The following is a 27,480-nucleotide window of genomic DNA, read 5'->3' as shown; positions in this document are numbered from 1 at the left end:
CTTTTCTCCACTGTATTGCTTTTGTACCTTTATTCAAAAACCAAATGCCCAGGGTGCCTGGGTGGCTCAGTCGGTTAAGCATCTGACTCTTTGATTTAGGCTCAGGTCATGATCTCACGTTCATGGGATGGAGCCCCACGTCAGGCTCTGCATTGACAGCACAGGGCCTGCCTGGGATTCTCTCTCTCCCTCTCTCTCCCTGCCCCTCCTTGATCGCCCTCCCTCTCTCTCAAAATAAATAAATAAACTTAAAAAAAAAAAAAAACTGCCCAACATGTTTATATTTATCTCTGGATTCTTTTTTTTTTAATGTTTATTTTTGAGAGAGAGAGAGTACACACACAAGTAGGGGAGGGCAGAGAAAGAGACAGAATGTGAAGCAGGCTCCAGGCTTCAAGCTGTCAGCATAGAGCCTGATGTGGGGCTTGAACTCACGAGCCCTGAGATCATGACCTGAGCCAAAGTTAGATGCTCAACCGAGTCACCCAGGTGTCCCACCTCTGGTTTCTTTATTCCACTGATCTATCTGTCTATTTGTCAGTCCCACATAATTTTGATTACTGTAGCTTTTCTTTATTTATTAATTTATTTTGAGAGAGAGAGCACAAGCAGGAGAATAGGGAGAGAGGGAGAGAGAATCCCAAACAGGCTCTGTGCTGTCAGTGTAGACCCCGATGAAGGACTTGAACTCATGAACTGCAAGATTATGACCTGAGCCAAAATCAAGAGTTGGACGCTTTACCAACTGAGCTACCCAGGTGCCACAATTACTGTAGCTTTATAATAAATCTTGAAATCAGGAAATGTTAGTCTTCAACTCTGTTCTTTTTCAAAATTGCTTTTGACTATTCTATTCTAGCTCCTTTGCATTTCAGTAAGCATTTTAGAATCAGCTGGTCCATTTCTACCCCAAATAAAAGCCTACTAGGATTTTAACTGGGATTGTGTTGAAACTGCAGGTCAATTTAAGGAGGGCTGTCAATACTGAGTTTTCAAACCCACAGACAAGGTTTATCTCTGCATTTCTCTCATCAATGTTTTGTAGTTTATAGCATATGTCTTTCACATCATCAGACTTTGCTTATGTACATAATAATTAATGCTATTGTAAATGACATTGTTTCCTTAACTCAATTTCCAATTATTCTTTGCTACTACATAGAAGTACAATTGCTTTTTATATCTTGATCTTGTACAAAGTATATCTTGATCTTCATACAGTTGCTTATGAGTTACAGAGTTTTGTAGGTACCATCAAGTTTTCTACATAGATAATGGTTCCACGAATAGAGACTAATTTTACTTCTTTCTTTGCAATATAGATGTCATTTATTTCTTTTTCTTGTCTTACTGTACTAGGTAGAACATCCACTACAATGTTCAAGAGAAATGCTGACCAAAGAAGATATACAAATGACCAATTAGCACATGAAAAAGTGCTCAGCATCATTAATCACAGCAGCATTCTTCACAATAATCAAATGGTAAAAACCACCCAAATATCCATCAAAAAATGAATGGATAGGGGCGCCTGGGTGGCTCAGTCGGTTGGGCATCCGACTTCGGCTCAGGTCATGATCTCGCAGTCTGTGAGTTCGAGCCCCGCGTCGGGCTCTGTGCTCAGAGCCTAGAACCTGTTTCAGATTCTGTGTCTCCCTCTCTCTCTGACCCTCCCCCATTCATGCTCTGTCTCTGTCTCAAAAATAAATAAACGTAAAAAAAAACAAATTAAAAAAAATGAATGGATAAACATAATGTAATATATCTATACAATGGAATTCTATTCAGCCATAAAAAGGAATTGAATTTTGACAAATGCCGTAACATGGATGATCTCTGAAAAACCTTAAACTAAATGAAATAAGCCAGACACAGAGGAGAAATATTATATGGCTCTTATATGAGGTACACTGAATAGATAAATTCATAGAGACATAAGTAAAATAGAGGTTACCCAGGGCTAGGAGAGGGGAGCATGGAGAGTTACTGTTTAATGGGTATAGAGTTTATGTTGGAGATGATGGAAAAGATTTGGGTATAGTAGTGACAATGGTTATACAACACTGCCAGTGTAGTTAATGCCACTGAAGTGTATACTTACAAATGGTTAAAATGATAAATGGAATGTATATTTGCCACAATTAAAAAAAAAAGAGAATGCTTCAATAAGCATCTCTCTACATTAATCTGGGCTTCAGTTAAGTTACAGAGTAAATTCCAAAATCAGCTTTCTAGATCAGAGTATATAAACATATGCATACCAATTATTATATGCTACCTTCTTGCCTTTTGAAAAAAAAATACCAATTTACCATGGCAACAGTAATGTATCTATAGTCCAAGGGGTATCATAATTGTAGTTCTATTTACTGTGTTAGAGTAAAATTGGTATAAGGAGGTTGTTTTAATACACATTTAATACACATTTGATTAAAAAAAAAAAAAAAAGTAAAAAGAGGCACACCTAGCTGGTTCAGTAAGTAGAGCACATTACTCCTGATCTCAGGGTCTTGAGTTTGAGCCCCATGTTAGATGTAGACATTACTTAAATAAATTAAAAAAAAAAAAATTTTAAAGGAGAGAAGTGTTGAGAGTAGACATCTTCGTTTTGTTCCTAATCTTATGAGGAAAGTATTCAGTCTTTTATCAGTAAATATGATGTTATTTGTGGGTTTTTCATAAATGTTCTTTATCAAGTTAAGTTCTTTTCTATTCCTGAGATTTTTATCAGGAAGATATGTTAGACTATATAACACACTTTTTCTGCATCTACTGAGGTGATATATTTTTCTATCTTTAATACAGTGAATTACAATGATTAATTTTCAAGTTTCTAATCACTGCATTCTTGAAATAAACCCCACTTGGTCATGATATATTATTGCTTTTATATGTTCTTGAATTATATTTGTTAAAATTTTGTTTGAAATTTTATATACATTAATTGAAGGATATTGGTCTGTTGTTTTCTTGTAATGTTTTTAACTGATTTGCTATCAAGGTAATATAGTCTCATAAAATGAGCTGGGAAGAATTTCTTCTTCAATTTTCTGGAGGAGTCTGTATAGAATTGGTATCATTTCTTCCTTAAATGTTTGGCAGAATTCACCTGCAAAATCATTTGGGTCTGGAGTTTTCTTTGTAGGTAGGTTTTTAACCATAAATTCAATTTCTTTAACACATACAGGGCTATTTAGATTACCTACTTCCTTTCTTAGTTTGCATCTGTTTTAGTCCATGCAGGCTGCTATACGAATATCACAGACTGAGTGACTTATAAACACAGAAATTTATTTCTCGTAATTCTTGAGGCTGGGAAGTCCAAGATCAAGGCACTGGCAGATTGTATTGTTACTGACGCTGATTTTCTAGTTCATAGAAGGCTGTTAACTTCCCTGTAACTTCACATGACAGAAGGGAGCAAGGGATCTCTCTGGGATCCCTTTCCAAAAAGGCACTAATTCCATTCATGAGGGTTTTGCCCTCATGACCAAAATATCTCTGAAAGCCCCACCTCCAAATATCATCACACTGGGGATTAGGTTTCAGCATAAGAATGGGGTGGGGGGGGGGGGGGGGCACAACCATTCAGTCTACATAGCAGTGTCTTTCAAGGGATTTGTCCATTTCATCTAAGTTATCAAATTTATTGGTACAAAGTTGTTCATATTTCCTTATTATACTTTTCATATCTGTAGAATATGTAGTGATATCACCTCTCTCATTTCCAGTATTAGTAATTTGTGTCTTCTTTTTTTCCTGGCCAGTCTGGCTAGAAATTTATCAATTTTATTCATCTTCTTTAAGAACAAGCTTTTTGTTTCATTAATTTTTCTCTTGCTTTTGTTTTATATTTCGTTGATTTCTATTTTGATCTTTATTATTTCCTTTCCTCTGTTTATGTAGAATTTAATTTGCTCTTCTTTTTCTAGTTTCTAAGGTAGAAACAGGTCATTGATTTGAGACCTTTCTTCTTCTCTATTGTAGGTATTTAGTGTTGCAAATCCCACCAAGTAATGTTTTAGTGGCATGTAACAAATTTATGTATGTTGTGTATTCTTTTTATTCAGTTCAAAACACTTATTAACTTCCCTTTCCTAAAATATTTTCTTTGACCAATGGACTATTTATGTTTTTCAGTTTCCAAATGTGGTACTTGGGAATTTTCCAAGAATCTTTGGTTATTAATTTCTAATTTAATTCCACTGTAGTCAGAGAATATATTATATATGACTAGAATTATTTTATTTATTAAAAATGGATTTATGGCTAAGAATATGGCCTATCTTGATAAATATACCATGTGAACTTAGCACTGTAGCATGTGTACTGTTGATGGACAGAGGCCTCTACAAATGTCAATGAAGTAGGTTAATAGTGTTGTTCAAGTCTACTATATCCTTGCTGATTTTCTGTCCACTTATTCTATTATTAAGAAGATAATGCTATTAAAATATCAAATATTATTAAAATATTAAAATTTTGACTATAATTGTAGATGTGTCTATTTTTCTTTCCAACTCTTATCAGTTTTTGCTTCATGTATTTTGAAGTTCCATTATTAAGGGCATAAGCATTTAGAATTGTTATGTCTTTTTGATTAACTGACCTCTGTATCATTATGAAATGGTTTTCTCTACCTCTGGTAAAAATTACTCTGTATTAACAAAAGCTTTTGAAAAAGCTTCAAATTTTTTGAAAAAAAATTAAAATAGTTTTTTAAACTAACAGATACATAGTCTAATAATTTTATTTTATATTCCACTACTGCTAAAATAATCTTTCAGAATCCATTTAGTTTCATCCTACTGTTTAGAATGGCATACATTTCAATGAATATATGCTGTTAACATCAACAAAATGTCAATAACTTCAATTTATAAAGCTAAATGTAGTTTACACAGTTCTCTCACTGTAACAAAAAGATTTCTAACAGTTTCAAAAATATCTGTGTGTTCCTTGGCGTTCCAAACCATGCAGAATGAATGGTAAATTTCACTTAAACCGCAAAGAGAGTACAGTTTTATCAAAGTTATTTGCTACATTTAAGCAATTTAAAATAGGGCCTTGGAGATTCCATTTACAAAGCATTATCAACATCAGCTCCACTGGCGGGGTCATGGAACTACAAAATTGAAAAAATAAGTCATTTTGGACAAAATCAGTTCCTTTTTTCCAACACAAAGCAGTGTAATTCTCTACTGTTGCACCTGTCGCTGAAAGTTTTGTAAAGAAGGAGAGCTGTAGAGAAAGGCCGCAAACACAAATGCCTTAAAGGGGTCAGGCAGGATAGAAGAGTCGTGGGAACTAGAGAACACAGGCAGCCACTACTCGTCAGATCCATCCAATTGTTGCCAAATGGACTTGGACCAGAATTTCTTCTTTGCCTTTTTAAAAGAAGCCAGAAATCAGGGTTTTTGTGTAAATCTCCAAGTTTTAAAATATTGGCAACTGATTCAGAATTCTTAAACACTGCTAAGTTCAAACAAAACACATTAAGCAGGGTATATTCACTCTAAAGATTAAAAGTCTAGAAAAGAACAATTTCTAAATTCCATTCAAAAAATTTTTTCACCTGGTTAAATACCTAACTTCACCATTAATCATATATGAGCCAATAAACCTAACTGTACACCAAATTGATAATATAATCACATAGAAGGGAATGAAAAAAGAACTAAACGATACTAGACGTTCTTGGAGAAATGACCAATTCCAAGGTTGGCCAGGAAAAACACAAGGTATACCTAGAACATCTTACATAAGAAGAAAAAAAGCACTGCTCAAAAACTAATAGGGGTCCCTTATCAAAAAGGCACAGGAACTAGCTTGAAGAGTCTCCCGCTGGCCAAAATGGGAATAATTGTAGCGTCAAAATGAATGACACTAATGGATTATAACACATGGATTATTTTTTAATGTTTATTTATCTTTGAAAGAGAGACAGAAAAAGAGCACAAGTGGGGGAGGGGCAGAGAGAGAGGGAGACACAAAATCCAAAGGACGCTCCAGGCTCTGAACTGTGCACAGAGCCCAATGCGGGGCTCAAACTCAGGAACCATGTCATCATGACCTGAGCTGAAGTCAGACACTTAACAGACTGAGCCATCCAGGCGCCCCTCACATTGATCTTTTTTTCAAGCCTTGAGTCCACACTGAAATTATAAAATAAATGAATGAAGGGGAAAGAAGGAAGGCTCTTCAGAATGCCAACCAATAATCATGAAAGGGATGATAAAAAAACCATTTTACAATCATCTCAGTATTCAGTTCCAAGCAAGAATTATCAGTGAATGCTAAAACCACTGGGAGGAAGACTGTTGGATATAGAGTATTCGTACCATCTCAAGCTTTCTCCAGTTATACTAATAATTACAAATGAATAAAATATATCACCAGAGAAAGCTGGTGGCCACTTTAACCAAGTAATCAAAATCAACATCATTAATGATTGTCAAACTATTATTACATGCCTTCGGATGTGATGCACCACACAGACAGCATTAGTTATGTACTATTCCTGATTTTTTTTAAATGCATAGCCTTGGAGCACCTGGGTGGTTCAGTCAGTTAAATATTCAACTCTTGATTTAGGTTCAGGTCATGATCTCAAGGTTTATGAAATCAAGTCCTGCGTCAGCATCAGTGTGGAGCCTGCTTGGGATTCTCTCCCCCTCTCTCTTCCCCTCTCCTGCTTGTGCACACTCTCTCTTTCTCTCTCTCTCAAAATAAACAAATTTTAAAATAAATAAACAAATAAAAAATAAAAACACATGACCTTAATCTAATCACAAGGAGTTAGACAACCTCAAACCAAAGGGGAAAATTCTAGTCAATGGAAACAAAACCAAAAAATAAACTATTGGGAATACGTGAAAATAAAAAACTTTTTCACAGCAAAGGCAACCACCAGCAAAATGACAAAGCAACCTAATGAATAGGAGAAGATATTTGCAAATGATATAGCAATAACAGACTAATATCCAATATATAAACTTATACAACACCAAAAAAAAAAAAAACAAACAAAAAAAAAAACCCAAACACTACAATTAAAAAAGGGCAGAGGATGTGAATACACAGTTTCCCAAAGAAGACATACAGATGGCCAATAGGGACATGAAAACATCACTAATTATCAGGGAAATTCATATCAAAGCCACGAAGAAATATCACCTCACACCAGTCAGAATGGGGAGTATCAAAAAGACAAGAAATAACAAGCACTGGCAAGGATGCAGAGAAAAAGGAACTCTTGTACACTGTTGGTAGGAATGTAAATTAGTGCAGCTACTATGGAAAACAGTATGGAGGTTCCTCAAAAAATTCAAAATGGAAACACCACATGATGTAATCATTCCACTACTGGGTATTTACCCAAAGCAAAGAAAAACACTAATTCAAGAAGATATATGCACCCCTATGTTTACTGCAGCATTATTTACAATGGCCAAGATATTAACCCAAGTGTCCATTGATAGATGAATCGATAAAGATGCAGTATATATACACAATGGATTATTAGCCATAAAAAAAGAATGAGATCTTGCCATTCACAAAAACATGGATTGCCCTGGAAGGTATTATGCTAAGTGAAGTAAGTCAGACAGAGAAAGATACATATATGATTTCACTTATATGTAGAATCTAAAAACGTGAATCAAAATAAACAAAAGCAGAAACAGACCCACAAGTACAGAGAACTGATGGTTACCACAGAGGAGGACAGGATGGGTAAAATGTGTGAAGGGGAGTGGGAGGTACAGCTTCCAGTTATGGAATGAATACGTCACAGAGATGACAGGCACAGCATAGGTAATATAGTCGATAGCACTGTAATAGTGTTGTATAGTGACAGACGGTAGCTACACTTTGTGGTGAGCACAGCATAATATAAAGAGCTGTGGAATCACTATTGTGTACTCTTGAAACTAATGTAGCATTGTATGTCAGCTATAACTGAATCAAATAAACAAATACATAAATATAACTAAAGGGCAAAATTCTAAAAAGAAGTCAGTGTAATGAAAGGGAGAAAGGTTCAAATACTGTTCCAGATTAAAATAGATTAAAATCTGAGCATCGAAACAAGTGACAACAGAATGATAACAGGAAAATCTCCAAATACTTAGAAATTAAACACACTACTAAATAATTTGTGGTTGAAGAGGAAGTTTAAGGAAATTACAAAATATTTTGAACTGAACAAAAAGAAAACATACCAAAATTTGTGGGATGCAATTAAAGCAGCGCTTACAGAAAAATATCATTAGGTACTTATCAGAAAAAAAGCAAATTGATAATCCAAACTTCAATTTTAAGAACCTAAAAAAGTAATAGCAAAATAAACCCAAAGAGAGAAGGAAGAAAATAAGATAGAAATGAAAGAGGAAGAAATTAAAATGTCCTTATTACAGACATGACTGTCCAACTAATTACCAAATAAATGACAACTAAATACAACGTGTGACCCTAGAATGAATATGGGAAAAGAAAAACAAAAAATTGTTATAAAGAATAGCATTGGAGGGGAGCCTGGGTGGCTCAGTTGGTTAAGCATCCAACTTCAGCTCAAGTAAAGACCTCGTGGTTCATGGGTTCGAGCCCCACATGGGGCTCTGTGCTGAGAGCTCAGAGCCTGGAGCCTATTTCAGATTCTGTGTCTCCCTCTCTCTGCCCTTCCCCTGCTCCCCTGTCTCTCAAAAATAAATAAATGTTTAAAATTTTTAAATAAAGAATAGTATTCAAGAAATTTCAAGGTAGAGTATATATTAACTTTATAACAAAGCTGAGTTTCCTAATGTGAGCATTGTATTGAATAACACAATGACCTTGTTCTTAGGAAATACATGCTTTAATGGTTTAATCAAAAAATAATACTATGCAGGGTGCCTGGGTGGCTCAGACAGTTGAGCATACAACTCTTTAGTTTTTCAGCTCAGGTCATGATCCCAGGGCTGTGGGATCGAGCCCCGTGTCAGGCTCCTTGCTGAAAGTAGAACCTGCTTAAGATTCTCTCTCTTTCCCCCCTCTTCCTCTCCCCCAATCGTGATCTCTCTCTCTCTTTAAAATTAAAACAGTAATAATAGTAATAACCATTATCATCTATGTACTGGGACCCCTGGCTGGCTTAGTCAAAACAGCACACGACTCTTGAGCTTGAGGCTGTAAGTTCAAGTCCCACACTGGGAATAAAGCTTGCTTAAAAAAAGAAAAAGAAAAATAACACTATTCAGAGTGTTAATGTGATAAAATGTTAACAACTGGCAAATCTAAGTGAAGGATATAATGGGAGCTCATTATAATATTCTTCCAACTTTTCTGAAAGTTGGACTCAACTTTTCTGAGTTTTGTTTCAAAATGAAAAGGTTTTTTTAAAAAGCAGTTCATGTCAGAACACCTGGGTGACTCAGTTGGTTAAGTGTCCAACTTCGGTTCAGGTCATGATCTCACGGCTCATGAGTTTGAGCCCCGCATCCGGCTCTGGGCTGACAGCTCAGAGCCCGGAACCTGCTTCGGATTCTGTGTCTCACTCTTTCTCTGCCCCTCACCCACTCACGCTCTGTCTCTCTCTGTCTCTCAAAAATAAATAAATATTAAAAAAAAAATTTTTTTTTTTTTCAAAAAGCAGTTCATGTCCTTCAAGATTTCAACAAAAGTATAGAGGGATATGGAAGAAAGTGGGAAAGGTAGAATAACTGGTTTAAACTCAAGAAGTAGGGAGGAAAGCATTAACTGCCAGTCTGAATATTCCCAATTTAACTCAACGCTCTATAAAGCTGGAAAAGTAGAACATAAAATCTGCTAAAATATCTCATACGTCTATACATACATATACATACACAGAAAGAGACATGCAAAACAAACACCCGATAAATTGAAATTTTTCCCCCATGGACTTTGTCCCTTTGTTTTCCTTAAAAGCTGATTATCATTCCTAAACTTTATTCACTGAACATAAAGTGAATGTGGGATAAATTAACACCTCACAAGTTTCAAAAACTCTACTATCTGGCAACCTCACCAATTCATATATAGCCCGGTATCAGCCATGAAGATCTACGACAGATATCACAAACCAGTAAAACATACGTACTTGATGCCTTTCAGTCTCTCATTCAGTCTATTTAGTGTTAGTTTATAAGAAATTCTATTAAGTTTATTTGACTACTAAATACATAGTGGAAATTGTAACAAATTAGAAGGGAGAGAGGTGGGGGCTCAGCCAAAGAGCATGTGACTCTTGGCCTCAGGGTCATAAGTTCGAGTCCCATATTGGGTGTAGAAATTGCTTAAGTAATAAACTTAAAAAAATGAAATAAAAATATTTTTAAAAAAAGGAAGAGAGGTAAACATGCTCAAAAAATTAAGCTGTCAAGGAATGAGGGGAATGTTTTATAAAACACAAGGTGACCTAAGGATTAAAGCCTAGTTAACTAGATTCCTAACTGTAAGAGTAAAGAGGTCCACATGCCTCAAGTATACCAAATGGGTATCACTGCTTTAAAAATGCTGTACAGAATAAAATTTATAACCATGTCATCTACTTATTATGGAAAGGTTAACTTACTGAATAATCTCTTCTCATCTTTCTCATATACTAATATCCTATAGAATCCTATAAAATCTAACCTCTGTTTTGTTTCATTAGCCAATTTCCAAGCTAATACCACCCATAGTTAATTATAGTAGCTCTAAATATTTTCTGATCTGGCAGATAAAAAAAAAAAAAGGTAAAGAGGAAGTTTAAGATTTTTCAGTCTTATTCATCCAAGCTTATCAAGTTTCAGGGGGGAGGGGGGTTGAGATCTTTTTTAGAACTGCTCTAAAACAGTGTATTTAAGGAGAATGGACATCTTTACAATATAAAGTTCTCTACTCAGGAGCATGGTATGGCTCTCCATTTTATTCAAGTCTTTTTTTTTTTTTAAGCCTTTAAGCAAAGTATCATAGTTTGTTTCATCCAGGTCTTGAGTGGATTATTCCTAAGTATTTTATAGTTTTGTGGCCAATGGGCAAGAGCTCTTATGTTTACTAATCAATCACTGCTAGTTTATTAATAACCTATGACTGAGCCTCAGACATTGTTCTAAATGCTGGGAATTAAAGCAGTGAAAACACCAAATGCCTGTCTGTACGGATCTTATATCATAGTTGGGAAACAATCAGTAAACAAGTATAAGTTTATAAATAATTTCAGAAAACATAAGTACTATGAAGAAAAATAAAGCAAGACAGAGGGAAAGAAAGTGGTAATGCAAGGGCTCATCTTATAGTGCAATCAAGGAAGACCTCTTTGAAGTATATACATATAGATAGATAGATACACACATAATACACACACACACACACACACACACATATGGCCAAGAATATAGAAAGAAAAGAGATTAAATGGTCTTCTTAGTAATGAAAGTGGAACAGGAAAATGACTACATAATGGTGGGGGCACAAGTGATAACTTGTGGCCGTAAATTAAAGTGAGACCAATCAGCACTGTTCTTTGTTTTCTCTAGTGACACTCAGCTGCTCAGGTTGAAGGAAGTAGAGTTGGCAAAGCAATGAATTTAATCAGGGCTGAAGTTGTACCTCGATTACAGTAAGGAAGAGAGGAACAAGGGAGTTGACAACTTGACCTCACAAAATAGTACAAAACACCTATAGGCATTAATTTTTTTTTTTTTTTTCACTGAATCAATGTAATTGGGTAAGGAAAGAAATTACTCTATGAGGGGGTTAATAGACAGTGAAAAAATGGTGTGGCTAATGCCCTGGATCTCAATGGAATGTAAAAAATGTCAAATTAGGGTACCAGAATAGATAAGCTGGCAAAAAAGGAAATGGAAGTCAGTTAGATGCTTAAAATACTTTAAGTTAAAGATTATGGTCATAAAGTCCAGGGTAATGGTTCTCTACACTAACTACACATTGGAACCAGCTGGAACACTTTAAAAAATACATACCAAACCAATAAAATAAGAATTTAAGGGTGACATGTTACCATAAATATTTTTTAAGCTGCTCAGTTAACTGTAATGTACAGTCAAATTGAGAACCAACAGTCCTGGTTGTGATCATGGAAGTAGGCAGCTAAAGCAGGCTGGAAAAGAAACAATCTACAAATTCCAGAAATTCTAATGAAGTTTTTTTTCTATTATTCGCAATATAAATAAAAGCATGAGCTATGTTCAAAGTATTTTACATCCATTAGCTCATTTGACATTCATAACCCAATAATGTAGAACTAGTATTACTGTTTTTAATGATGAGGAAGAAGGGAGGAGTCTTGGGTAATATACAACATAGTATAATACTATTTGAAGGAAGACTGTGGTTAACTTAAAGATGCATTTATAAGCCCTAAGGCAATTACTTAAAAAAAAAAAACCTATCTATCACTAACAAGCCAATGAGGAGATGAAAAGAATACTAAAATATATTCAGTCCAAAAAGGAACATCAAACAGACAGGACAAATTAAAAATAAATAGCAAGATAATAGATTCAAACCCAACCTTATCAATAATTTCACTAAATTTGTCTACCATGACAAACAAAAACATATGTCCCTATAAACACATACACAAATATTCATAGCAGCACTACTTAAAATAGCCAAAACAGAAAAAACCCAAATACCTATCAAGTCAGAATCAGTAAACAAAATGTGTTATTTCAATGCAACAGAACATTACTCAGGCATAAAAAGAAGTACTACTGATACATGGTCTAACATGGATGAACCTAGAAAGTATTAAGCTAAGTGAAAGAAGCCAGACAGAAAGGTCAGTGGCCAACCAGCCCACGAAAAGATGTTCAACATTAGTAATTAGCAGGGAAATGTAAATCAAAACCACAATGATATATTACCTTACACCTGTTAGAATGGTTATTATCAAAAAGAAAGAAGTGTTGGAGAGGCTGTGGAAAAAAGAGAACTATCATCCACTGTCCGTGGGAATATAAATTGGTGTAGCCATTATGGAAAACAATATGGAGGTTCCTTAAAATAAAAATAGAAATACCATATGACCCAGTTATTCCACTTCTGGGAAAACAAAAACATTAGTTCAAAAAAAATATTCACCCCTATGTTCACTGCAGCATTATTTACAATACTCAAGACATGGAAACAACATAAGTGTCCACTGATGGATGAATGGATAAAGCTGTGTGTGTGTATACACCCACACATGCACTGGAATACCACTCAGCCATAAAAAGAAGGAAATCTTGCATTTGTGACAGCATGGACAGACCTTGAGGGTATTATGCTAAGTGAAATAAGTCAGACTGAGAAGGACAATTACTATATGATTTCACTTATATGTGGAATCTAATAAACAAAACAAACCAGCAAACAAAACTCATCGATACAGAGCAGAGATCAGTAGTTATCAGAGGGAAGGAGGTTGGAGATAGGGACATGGGTGAAGAGGAGCAGTTGCACGGTGTAACAGATGGTAACTAGACTTATTATGGTGATCACTTGGTAATGTACACAAAAATTGAATTATTATGCTGTACACCTAAAACTACTAATGTTGTATGCCAGTTTTGCCTCAATTTTAAAAAGTCACATACTGTATAATTCCTTTTTTTTTTAATTTTTTTATGTTTATTCATTTTTGAAAGACAGAGAGAGACAGAGCACAAGCAAGGGTGGGGCAGAGAGAGAGGGAGACACAGAATCTGAAACAGGCTCCAGGCTCTGAGCTGTCAGCACAGAGCCCGACGTGGGGCTCAAACTCACAGATCAGACCACAAGATCATGACCTGAGCCGAAGTCAGACACTCAACCAGCTGATCCACCCGGGCGCCCACTGTATAATTCCATTTATAGGAAATATCCAGAATAGGCAAATTCAACTGAAAAAGCAAGTTGACTACTGGTTGCCAGGGGTTGGGGATAGAGGAGCATGGGGAATGATGGCTTACAAGGAAAGGAGTTTCCTTTGGGGGTGATGAAAACATTCTGGAACTAGATAGTGGTAACAGTTGTATAGCATTGTGAATGTACTACATGCCACTGAATTGTACATTCTTAAATAGTTAAAATGGGACTTTTTTTTACTATTTTTTAAAATTATAGTTGATACCATGTAACAATGTTACATTAGTTTTAGGTACCAGACATAATGATTTCACAAGTCTGCATTCTGCTTTGCTCACCTCAAGTATACCTACTATCTGTCACCATGCAATGCTATTACAATACCCCTGACTATATTCCCTATGCTGTGTACTTTTCACCCCCATGAAATTGGGGTTTCACCCATTTTAGGGTGACCTAAATGGGGTTGGGCCCATTTCACCCACTTGATTTCGCCCATCCCCCACCCAGTTAAATGGTGAATTTTATGTTATGTGAATTTTGCCACAATTAAGTCTTTTTCTTTTAAGTGTTTATTGATTTTTTTAGAGAGCACAGTGAAGTAGGGGCAGAGAGAGGGGGACAGAGGATCCAAAGCAGGCTCTGTGCTGACAGCAGCGAGCCTGATATGGGGGCTTGAAATCACGAACTGTGATATCATGACCTCAGCAAAAGTCACATTCAACTGACTGCACCACCCAGATGCCCCAATTTTGCCACAATTAGAAACTTATACAACATGAATGAACCTCAAAAACCTTATCCTAAATGAGAGAAGCTAGTTGCAAAAGATCACATATTGTATGATTTCATTGATATGAAATGTCTAGAATAGGCAAATTTTACTGAGACAGAAAATAGATTAGTACTTGCCAAGGGCTAGGGCTAGGGCTGGGGAGTGAGGGATTAGACAGTGACTGCTAATGAACACAAGATTTCTTTCTGGAGTGATGAAATTGCTCTAAAATAGATTACACTGATGATTGCAAAACTCTGTAAGTATACTAAGAAACACTGAAATGTTTCCTTTAAATGGGTGAATTTTATGATGTATAAATTAGATCTCTCAATAAAATTGATTTTTTTTTTTTTTTTTTTTTTTTTTTTTTTTTTTTTAATTTTAAGTGGTCTAACAACGCTATTAAAAAACAGAGTAGTGCCTGAGTGGCTTAGTGGGTTGAGCAACAGACTCTTGATTTTGACTCAGGTCAGGATCTCACAGTCATGAGATCGAGCCCCTCTTCAGCTCTGGGCTGAGCAGAGTCTACTTGAGTTTCTCTCTCCTCTCTCTCTGCCCCTCCTGCACTTGCACGTTCCCTCTCATTCTCTCAAAATAAACACTTAAAATAAATAAATAATAAAAGATAGAAATTATTAGATTGGGTTAACAAAAATAAGACTCAACTCTAAGCTACCTCTAGGAAACGTTTTAAACAAAGACACAACTGACCTTTGACAAAACAGCAAAGGCAATTCAATGGAGAAAGGATAGTCTTTCAACAAATAGTGGTGGAAAACTGAACCTCCATATGCAAAACAAACAAATTTAGATTGAGATCTTATACCTTCTACAAAAAATCATTTAAAATGGATCCTAGGAGGGTCTGGGTGGTTCAGTAGGCTGAGCATCTGACTCTTGATTTTGGCTCAGGTCGTGATCACCTACCTGGTTTGTGGAATCAAGCATCACGACCAACTCTGAACTGACAGCACGTAACCTGCTTGGGATTCTCTCTCTCCCTCTCTGTCCCTCCCTTGGTCATCCTCTTTCTCTCTCTCTCTCTCTCAAAATAAATAAATATTCTAAAAATAAGTAAATAAAAATTAATAGGTAAGTAAAATAAAATAGATCATAGACCTTTCTTCCAGAAGAAAATGTAGGATCTTGGGTTTGGCGATGAGTTTTTACTATTTTTTTAAATGTTTATTTATTTTTAAGAGAGAGACAGAGCATGAGCAGGGGAGGGACAGAGAGAGACACACACAGAATACAAAGCAGGCTCCAGGCTCTGAGCTGTCAGCACAGAGCCTGACATGGGGCTCAAACCCACGAACCATGAGATCATGACCTGAGCTAAAGTCAGACCCTTAACCGACTGAGACACCCAGGCGTCCCTGGCAATGAGTTTTTAGATAGCAAAACCACAATCCATGAAATAAAGATTAAGGTAGAATCTATTAAAAACTTCTGCTCTGTAAAAGACACTGTGAAGAGAATAAAAAGACAAGCTGCAGAGTGAGAAAATATTTGCAAAACAGATATCTGATAAAGGACAGGTACACAAAATATGCAAAAAAACTCAACAGTAAGAAAACAAACAACCCAACAAGTAAAAAAGAAATACGGAAAAGATTTGAACATATACTTCACCAAAGATGATATACACATGACAAATATGTATATGAAAAATGCTCAGTGTCACTGGAGAAATGCAAACTTAAAAGAGATACCAATACACCTCCATTAGAGTAGCTAAAATTAAAAAAAAAAAAGAAGACCTAACACCAGATGCTGATAAGAATATAGAAAGAACAGGAAATTCACTGCTCATGGATATGCAAAATGGAACAGCCACTTTGGAAGATAGTTTAATGGTTTCTTACAAAGTTACAGGTAAGCTTACCATATGATCCAGCAGCCAGCCTCCTAGGTATCTACCCAATGTGTTTGAAAACTTTTGTCTATGCAAAACCTACATACAATGTTTATAGCAGCTTTATTCATGATCACCAAAAACTGGAAGCAGAGAAGATGTCATTCAATAGATAAATGGATAAACAAACTGTGACACATTCATACAACGGATGATTCAGTAAAAAAAAGCAATTAGTTCTCAAGCCATGAAAAAAAACATGGAGGAACCTTAAGTGCATACTGCAAAGTGAAAGAAGCTAATCTGAAAAGAACTGTGGGGGAGCCCCTGGGTGGTTCAGTTGGTTAAGCCTCCGACTGGATTTCGGCTTAGGCAGTCATCTCACAGTCCCTGAGATCAAGCCCCACATCATCATGGAGCCTGTTTCAGATTCTCTCTCTCTCTCTCCCTCTCCCTCTGCCCCCCCCCCCAAAAAAATAAACAAACATAAAAAAAATAAAAATAAAAAGACTATTATATGATTCCATTTACATAACATCCTAGAAAAGGCAAAACTACAGAAGTGGTAAAAAGAGATCAGAGGTTTCCAAAGCTTTAAGCTCTATAGTTAAGAGTCACGTATGGTTTGCCTCCCTTTTATTTTTCCTTTCCCCTATGTTTATCTATTTTGTTTCTTAAATTCCACACATGAGGGGCGCCTAGGTGGCTCAGTCGGTTAAGTGACTGACTTTGACTCAGGTCATGATCTCGAAGTTCATGAGTTCAAGCTCCAGGTCGGGCTCTGTGCTGACAGCTCAGAGCCTGGAGCCTGCTTCAGATTCTATATCTCCTTCTCCCTCTGCCCCTATCCCACTTGCACTCTCTCTCTCTCAAAAATAAACATTACAAACATTTTTTTCCACACATGAGTGAAATCATATGGTATGCTAACTTCTTTCGGTTAGCATAATACACTCTAGCTTCATCAACGTCATTGCAAATGGCAAGATTTCATTCTTTTTGATGTATGTATCCATCGCACGTATCTATGTATATATGTATGTATACACATACCATACATTCTTTATCCATTCATCAGTCTATGGACATTGGGTTCTTTCCATAATTTGGCTACTTTTTATAATACTGCTATAAACATCAGGGTGCATGTGCCCCTTCAAATCAGTAATTTTGTATCCTTTGGACAGATACCTACTAGTGCAATTGCTGGGTCATAAGATAGTTCTATTTTTAACTTTTTGGGTGTCCATACTATTGTCCAGAGTGGCTACACCAGTTTGCATTCCCACCAACAGTTTAAGGGGGTTCCCTTTCTCCACATCCTCACCAACATCTTTCCTGTGTTGTTAATTTTAGCCATTCTGACAGGTGTGAAGTGGTATCTCAACATAGTTCTGATTTTTATTTCCCTGATGATGAGTGATGTTGAGCATCTTTTCATGTGCAAATTGACAGAATTGAAAGGAGAAATAAACAGATCTGCAATTAAAGAGAGTCCAACACTCCTCACTTAGTAATTAGAACAAGCATACAGAAAATCAGCAAGAATACATAATATTTGAAGAACACTATCATCTCGACATAAATGATATTTATAGAAAAGTCCACCCAACAACAGCAAAATACAAGTTCTTTTCAAGTGCACATAGAACATTCACTCAGAGAAACAAGATGCTGGCCCATAAAACAAGTCTGGATAAATTTTAAAAAATATAAATCATATACAACATGTTCTCTGACCACAGTGGAATTAAATTTGGAATCAGTAATAGGAAGACATCTTATAAAATTCCATAAGTATTCAGAAATTAAAAGACACTCTTCCAAATAATCCATCAGTCAAAGAAAAAAAAATCACAAGAGAAGTTAGAAAATATTCTGAGCTGAATGAAAATAACAGAAATTAGGGTACCTGGGTAGCTCAGTCAGTTGAGCATCCAACTCCTGGTCTCAGCTCAGGTCATGATGCCAGGGTCATGGGATGGAGCCCCATGTTAGGCTCTGTGCTGAGCATGGAGCCTGCTTGGGATTCATTCTCTCTCTCTCTCTCTCTCCCTCCCTCCCTCTCTGCCCCTCTCCCCCACTCATGCTCTCTAAAATTATTAAAAAAAAAAAAAAAAATTTAGGGGCACCTAGTGGTTCAGTCAGTTAGGCATCCGACTTCAGCTCAGGTCATGATCTCACGGTTTGTGGATTCAAGCCCCCATCAGGCTCTGTGCTGACAGCTCAGAGTCTGGACCCTGCTTCAGATTCTGTATCTCCTCTCTCTCTACCCCTCCCTGCTCACTTTCTGACTCTCTCTCAAAAATAAATATTTAAAATTTTTTTAAGTTAAAAAAATAACAGAAATTAACGTGTAAAATGCAGTTAAAGTAACGTTTAGAAGGAAGTTTATAGCTTGAAGCACTTATATTAGAAAAGAAATTTTTATTTATTTACTTATTTATTTAATTTATTTAAAGTTTATTGATTTTGAGAGACAGAAAGAGTGTGCACATGCATGCAAGCAAGGGAGGGGCAGAGAGAGAAGGAAAGAGAGAACCCCAAGCTGGTTCCTCGCTGTCAGCACAGAGCTGGATGCAGGGCTCAAACTCACAAACACCCAGGTGTCCCAGGAAACAGGAAAGTTTTTAAATCAGTGATATAAGTGTCCACCTTAAGATGATAAAAAAAGAAAAACAAATTAACCAAAGGTAGAGGAAAAAAATAAAAAGAGCAGAAATCAATAAAATTGAAAATGGACAAGCAATAGCAATAAAAAAAATCAATAACTCTAAAGCAAGAAAAAAGTGAAAGGTGAAATTACTAATATGAGGAATGAAAGGTATATTGTTAGATGTTAAAAAGATCACAAGGAAATATTATAAATATTTTCTTTCACACCAATATATTCAACAACTTATTTGAAATGGTCAAAATGTTTAACACACAAATTACCAAAACTGACATAAGAAGAAAGAGCAACTCTCAATAGCCCTATATCTAAGGATTGCCTGCAACCATCAGAAATACGAGGAGGCAAGGAAAGAATTCTTCTTAGAGCCTTCAGAGGGAGCATGTACCTGCCAACACCTTGATTTCAGACCTCTAGTTTCCAGAACTGAGATAGAATAAATTTCTGTTCTGTTAAACCACATGGTTTGTGGTAATTTGTTATGACAGTGCTGAGGAAACTACTACACATGTGAATAATATGCTAGAGGTAATGAAATAAAAAATATATTACATTTAATGACTGACTTATTGTTGCCTCTTATTGTGGGGCTACTAGAAATTCTAAATTACATTATATTTCTAGTGAATACCACTGATCTAGCAGTGGCAATAAGGCAAGAAGAAACAAAAGGCATACGCTGGAAATAAGAAGCAAAAATGGCTTTCTCTGCAGACATGACTGTGTATGAAGAAAATCGTAAGGAATCTACTTGAAAGCTACTAGAATTAAAAAGTGAATTAAAAAAAAGTGAATTTAGTAAGACAACTAAATCAATTGTATCTTTTACAATATCAACAAAAGTTGAAGAAAAAAATTTTAAATACAGTTTCATTAACAATGGAAAGTATCAAAAAACATTAAATACTTCAGGATAAACTGAACAAAATATATACAAAGCCTATAAAAGGAAAATCACAAAAACATTGCAGAGAAAAAAAACTAAAGAAACCTAAATACATAGAGAGATATACCATGTTAAAATATCAGAAGTCTCAATATTATTAAGATGTCAATTCTCCTCATCAGGCTTTTTGTAAACACTGACAAGCTTAGTCTATAGTTTATATGAAAATGCAAAAGATCCAAAATAACCAAAGCAATGTTGAAAAAAGACAATGTTGAAGGACATATGCTACTTGACTGTAAGGCTTGCTATAAAGAAATAAAGACGATATAGTATTAGTATAAGAATCTAGGCCAAGACAGGCGCCTGCATAAATTCAGTCAGTTGAGCAACTGACTCTTGATTTCAGCTCAGGTCATGATCTCCAGGTTTCTGCAATCAAGCCTTGAACTGGGCTCTGTGCTGCCAGTGTGGAGCCTCCTTAGGATTCTCTCCCTCTCTCTCTCTCTCTCTCTCTCTGCCCCTCCCCTGTTTGCACGTGCATGCGCATGAGCTCGCTCGTGTGCTCTCTCTCTCTGTCGCTCTCTCAAAATAAACAAATATTTAAAAAATACATAGACCAACGGAACAGAAAAAGAAACTAGAAATAGACCCACACTTACAAAAAATAAAAAGGAGTCAGATCATATACAACCTCCAAAACTAGTAAGGGAAACAAAATATGAAGGAAGGTAAGAAAAGAAACTCTACAGAATAAAATAACTAAGTGGAATGATAATAACTTTTCCCCCTAAATAGACAGTGTGATCAGGAAAAACAGCTCAGAAAAACTAACATGTAAATGGAATAGCATAAACAAGGGCTCTAAGAGAAAGAATCTAAGTTAGCTGGTGTGACAGGTACACACTGGACAAGAAGACAAGGAGAAGATATGGCTAGAGACAAGGCTTCTGAGCCAGAGTAAATGTATGTATTACATGATAGTTCTCAATTTATTCATTTTTTTCCATCCCTACCACTGCTGTTCTCAATTCTCACCTGGATGCCCTCAAGATCTTCTGACTGATGAACTTGCAGCCTCACTCAAGCTGCTTTCCCAAATCCATCCTTCATACAATTGAGCCAAAGATATTTAACAGCCTAAAATCATTACATGGTTTTATGTTCCCTACAATGTACAGTCTCAATTTCTTATTTGACTTTTACGACCCTTCATGACATAGCCTCTGCTTCCCCTCCAGCTTACTCTCCACTTCCCTCCAAACTACCTGTGCCCCCACACTACATTACTTGTATTTTGATAAAATCCACCATGTTTTCATTACTTTGTACCTTTCATATCATTCTTTGAGTTTTAAATCAAATGCCTCCTTCTATGTAAATTACCCTCTCTAATCCACACCAGACACAGTTTAGGGACTTCCCCCTGCTCCTATAGAGAAGTTTGCTCTATTCTGGATATGTCATGTTGTAGCTATGATATTTATTTATAAGACTGTTTACCTTACTAGCTTTTAATATTAAAAAAAACCTTTTTTAATGTTTATTTATTTTTTAGAGAGAGAGAGAGAGAGGGAGAGAGAGTGTGTGAGCAGGGGAGGGGCAGAGAGAGAGGGAGACACAGAAACCAAAGCAGGCTCCAGGCTGAGCTGTCAGCACAGAGCCCAACGAGGGGCTAGAACTCACAAAGGCGAAGAGATCATGACCTGAGCCAAAGTCGGATGCTTAACCGACTAAGCCACCCAAGTGCTCCTTAGCCATTAATATTTAGACTGTATGTTATTCATCTTTTATCCCTAGCAGATAGCACAGTACCTATTTAACAGATTCTTTTTTCCGTAATTAAAAAGAGACTCATAACATCTATGCTTTTAGGATCTAAGCATCCCTAAATTAAGATATATATGAACTGCATATACACAATAAAAAACCAGATTCAAGGAATCATATAAAATATTACAAAGACTTTTAAAATCCTATAAAATTACTCTTGTATAAGTCAGAAGATTTTAAATCTAGATTTGTAAATAGTAGATTTGGTTGAAATAAGATACACTGAAAAACATTTATGTCCCACAATACTACTTTTATTTATTTTTCACAATATTACTTTAATTATTAAGAATTCCTTTTCAACAATAGCCAAATTATGGAAAGAGCCTAAATGTCCATCAACTGATGAATGGATAAAGAAATTGATTTATATACACAATGGAATACTACTTGGCAATGAGAAAGAATGAAATCTGGCCATTTGTAGCAACGTGGATGGAACTGGAGAGTGTTAAGTGAAATAAGTCAGGCAGAGAAAGACAGATACCATATGTTTTCACTCTTATGTGGATCCTGAGAAACTTAACAGAAGACCATGGGGGAAGGGAAGGAAAAAAAAAAAGAGAGGGAGACAGCCAAACCATAAGAGACTCTTAAAAACTGAGAATAAACTGAGGGTTGATGGGGGGTGGGAGGGAAGGGAAAGTGGGTGATGGCATTGAGGAGGGCACCTGTTGGAATGAGCACTGGGTGTTGTATGGAAACCAATTTGACAATAAATTTCATATTAAAAAAATAAAATAAAATAAAATTCATTCCTGCAAAAAGAAAAAAAAAAAAAAAAAAGAATTCCTATAAGGGGGCAGGCGCCCAGGTGGCTCAGTAACTAAAGCCTCCAACTCTTCATTTCGGCTCAGGTGATGATCTTGTGGTTTGCAGATTCGAGCCTCTGGTCAGGGCTCTATGCTGATAGCGTGGAGCTGCTTCGAATTCTCTCTCTCTCTCCCTCTCTCTCTGCCCCTCCCTCACTTGCATGCTTGTACACTCAAAATAAATAAACTTAAAAAAAAAAAGAATTCCTATAAGAATATTACTTATTATATTTTTAAAGTAAAATTAGTAGACATAGAAACTTGTAAGTCAGTAATAGGGAGAACTGTGAATTTATATTTTGATATGTACTCAATAAATTCAAGTCATACACATCTATAGCTTTTCATCTTTAATTCTGTTTTCAACTGAATACTATATTATAGGAGCCCTAATAATCCACTGCAAATGAAACAGTTCAAAGAATGCTTACTCCCTCAAAAGTTTAAAAAGTAATTTGGTTTGGACCATCATATTAGCAAAATGATTTCATTATCACATCATTTAAGAGTAATAAAGTGGAATTAGTAAAATGCTAAAACACAGAGAAAAAGTTAAATCCACTGTGAAACAGTAAAACTTTGGACTATTACAAAACCATAAAATAATATTAATATGCAGCACCAGGGGAAAATGTGATGCTTAAAAAGACAATTATATGAATATTACCCACAGAATCATACACAAGTATAGATAGGATTAGTATACTTTACTGATTAATATATTATACAAATAGAATAAGAATACAGAAAAATGTAAGATATGTGAGAATCAATTTTTTTCCCTTTGGAATTTCCTTTAATCATGTTATATTTCTTTCCAATAAAAAGTTTTCAAGCAGCACATTAAGCTCTATTACACTTATTTATATGTATTACGTACTGCCATAAGTAGAAAAAAATTTTAAGTTTATAAACTACCTAATTTCATCCCAAAAAATACTGTTTGAATTTTCAAATAATAAAATTATCTGATTTTGGAATTTCCTACAATCTGATGCTAAACATACACTTTTACGCTAGCTGTACTGTGTAAAATTTTCCCCAATTTTTAACCCTTACAAAGGAATCTTCCATCCCAACAAGGCATCCCATTTACTATGAGTCTGTCAAACCGACAATCTGCAAGAGGAGAGAAAACTCCTGGCACCAGCTGAGAGAAGGTAAAATTTTAATTTGTGTATTAGGAAAGCTTATTTGCCCTCACTAACCAAATTTCAGCAAGCATATTATATTGGAAATTGAAATTATAACAGAAATTCCCTGCTGCAAATCAGAAAGACCAAATAAGACAACCTGCCTCTGACTCAGCAGCTTTCTTTTTCTTTTCAACCTGTACATAGGCTGCAAGGCTAAGACTGAAACCTAACTTTCAAACTGAGCAGCAAGAAGAGCCAATGCAAAATCAGTAACTATCCAGGCAGGAAACTCCAAAGAAAATATGACATGTTCTGGTCATAACTGAAAGAGACATAAAGAGCAAAGGTGCCTTTATGTATCTTTATCATGCAAAAATCCCTTGTGTATAGCTACAAATTAGCTTTTATTGAAGACACTTAACATGTTTCTTTATAGAGAGCACCTCAACCAAATAACCTTCTAAGTCTGGCACTGTGAATTTTTACAGCCTACACATCACTGCAGTTCCTTGTAATTTAAAACATTTGCGTTTTAAGAACACTCTCCACACACCATCTCTACTGCCAATTTCTTCAGCTTGGAAACTCAAGTTTATACTACAAAATACTATGTTTACTCTCAACAACAGAATGCTCTCATTTACAAATTATACAAGAGTAAATTACTCCAAGATACAACTTCAACATTTCTAACATCATCGCTTTTCTATTATCCAAATTAACAAGTCTAAACAGTAGTACACTAAGTGAGGTACCATGGCCAAAGTCAACTGGCCTATTATCAGTTCACTAAAATCTGTAATACAAAAAAAAAAAAATCAACTCTTTTGCAAAATGGCCACAGGAGATATCGATGTAGGGGAAAGTGTGGACTGAGTTTGCCATTGCTAGAAAAAGGAGTCAAAGCAAGCGTGTATGAGGCAGATCATCCTCATGGATACAAATCGAAATTCATTTCTGAGTCCCCAGTCTCACACCAAGACAGTTAACCAACTTTTTAACAGTAATACAAATAACAGGGCAGAAAATAAAATATAAGGGCTTTTTTTTCATGATTATATTGATCAAGAACTGACTAACGCTCAAAGATAGTTTTCCTTTTGATAGTGATTTTGCTCTCATGTGCACACAGATCATCATAAACAATGCGCTTCATTTCACACGATAGCCTCAGATCAAGTACTTATAGAAAACTTGGCGTCTTAGCACTAAAATTCTTTCCTATATTCTACTATATCCTTCACCTTCTAAACCGGAAAGGAAGATCTATCCCCACGTAAACTGGAGTCTAGCGACTTAACGAGTTTGCACACAATTAAAGTCTCAGTAAATCAAATTCCCAGATTACAGTGCTTGACAATCTCTCTTCGGCAAAAACACACAGTTCATTACTGGAGATGACACTTAACCCTCACATTTGCACAAGTGACTTCGGTAACTGCCCTAAATTTTCCCGTGTGAAAAAAAAAACCACATAATGGGACCGGGCGGGGGTACTATTTAAAAACTGGGTCATTCCTTATTTGTTCTGATGAGACGGTCCTCGGGAGGGAAAAAGGTTCATGAAGCATCCAAAGAAAAAAGAAAGTACAGCATCCTCGGTGTAGAAAAGTTACAGCTCTTTACACAAGTCAGCTCTAGGGGCTCATTAGTTGGTTTTATTTGTGTTTAGTCACTCGGAGTTGAATGGAACCAGTCTTCCGAAAAGTCATTCCCCACAAGGAAGCCCTGAGGTTCAGCCACGGTAATGCAGAGGAGGAAATGCCCTCAATTCACCTGCGACACCTGCCCGGGCCCCCAGGTCTCTCCTCGCGCCCAGACCCCTGCCCTGGCTCCCCGCCCCCTGTGCCCCAATCCCCGCCCTCTCCCCGCCCTGCCCCCTCCCAGACGGCCGTCGCCCAGGAGGTCCCCAGGGCCCAGACCCCTCGCGCGTCCTGCGAGTGGCTCTCTGGAGCCTGGACGGGCGGCGCGGGGAGGCCCGTCCTGGCGCGGCCTCTCCCCCATCATCACACCCCGCAGGCTCCAGGGACTCCCCGCCCCCGGAAACAGCGGAGAAACTAGGCCGGGAACGCCAGCCCTGGCCACTATCCGCCTCCTTGGCTACCCCCCGCAGGCGGGCCATCGGAACTCAACCCTCCGAGTTGCTACCTGTCCGGCGCCCTCTCAGCCCGGGAGCGCGGGCCGAGTGGAGGCGCGCCGCAGGGTTCGTCCGCTTTGAAAGGCCCTCCACCGCAGACTCACCTGCCGCCTGCTCCACCTTCAGTGCCACCCAGACACAGCCCCTTGCTGGGGCATGAAAGCGCCGGCTACGCGGCCTGCGCGCCCTCGCCACAGCCGGGCGGGGGGACTTGCTCCCGCGGCCGCCGCCGCCACGGCCCGATCTGCGCCTGCGCCGCCTGACGGGCTCGGTCTCGAGGGGCGCCGCATGCAGCGATAACGGCCGGGAGCGCGAGCCCGCGCGGGCGCCTCGGTTCTCCCGGGTCCGGCGGTGCGGGCGGCGGGTCGCCTAGTAGCAGCCGGCTGCAGTGCCGCCCCGACAGCTGACGGCCATATTCCTGTTCCCTTTTCTTTTTTTCTCCCCCTCCTTCCGCCCTTTTCCACAGAACAGCACTTTCCTTTTCCCCCTCCCTCTCCCTTTCCTACTGCGGGGGTGGGTGGAAAAGGGCGTGGGGGGAGGGGTGGAAAAGGGAGGCCGCGGGGGCGGGGCAGTGCTAGAGTCCCGCCCCCGGGGAGGACCGAGGCCGCGCGGTCACTGCTCCCCTCCCCCCGCCTCCCGCCGCGACCCCCGCGGGGCGCGAGGTCCCAGCCCGGCCCCCTTGGAGCCCCTCCTTCGCATTCGCTCCGCGGGTCCCTCGCGGAAAAGGAGCTGGGAGTGAAGGAAGGGCCCAGGGCGCTACTCTGCTGCCCTTCTTGCGGGGCTCCGACTCTGTGTGGTGTGGGTTTATCGCCCCGGCCTCAGGCAGGTGGCGGCTGCTCCTCTAGGGTTTATCAAAAACGGGGAAAGGGACGCCGAGTCCCTCAGTCCTGGGAGAAGAATGCTGAGCGGGATTCACGTCCCTGGACGAGAAGTTTTCCTTTCCGGGGTGAGAACTGAAATTTCCACGCATGACGGGGGGCGCCTCTGAGGCCGGATAGAGACCCGCCGACTGGGGCTTCCCGAAGTCCTTTTCCGGCTGCAGCGCCCCAAGAGAGTCCTTGGCCGCGCTCCGTGTCGCTACCTGGGCCGAGATTTCGGGATGGGGACTCCGAATGTGGAAATGGGTTGTTTAACCAGTTCTCTCCTGCCTCCTAAGTTTAGGCTCCGTGTCTACATGGATGCACGCAAATTCCTTTCGCCTCCATGCAAATTTTGCAAAATATTTTTGACAACATTTGGAAGTTATTACAGTGAGAAAGAATAACAATTAGTTATTCAGGAAGAAGCAAGTGGTTTGAAACGCTTTTTACCTCCTGGCAAAAAAATAAAAGTAAATGGCGAATGATTTCACAGATTTCATGACAGGTCAAATTTAGAACTGGTAGTATTTGTGTATATCTGATGAGTATTTACATATATAATGATCATTTTCCTGAGAATTACTTTCTTGATTCAATCTGCCCTTTTGCCAAAAAGTGTAAGATTAGACCTCGGTCATGAGCGCCTTGTTGTCCGTTTACTTCTGAAGTTTATTGT

General features: G+C 37.7%; 1 protein-coding gene across 4 annotated transcripts in view; it reads right to left on the bottom strand.

Annotated features, from left to right (window-relative positions):
- DENND4C (DENN domain containing 4C) overlaps window positions 1-26,426 on the bottom strand; it is a 123,686-nt gene extending 97,260 nt beyond the window's left edge. For 2 of the 4 annotated variants that reach the window (XM_060609683.3, XM_060609686.3), the window contains exon 1: window positions 26,049-26,426. The gene's annotated coding sequence lies outside the window, so the exon portion shown is untranslated. The remainder of the gene's footprint in view (window positions 1-26,048) is intronic. The other 2 variants (XM_060609685.3, XM_060609687.3) reach the window with 1 other exon arrangement.
- Between the last annotated feature and the right edge of the window lie 1,054 nt (window positions 26,427-27,480).

Source organism: Panthera onca, chromosome D4 (genome assembly GCF_046562875.1).
Source record: "Panthera onca isolate mPanOnc1 chromosome D4, mPanOnc1 haplotype 2, whole genome shotgun sequence".
Taxonomy (NCBI): domain Eukaryota; kingdom Metazoa; phylum Chordata; class Mammalia; order Carnivora; family Felidae; genus Panthera; species Panthera onca.
Note: the sequence above shows the minus strand (reverse complement) of the source record. Positions and strands in the feature narration are given on the sequence as shown.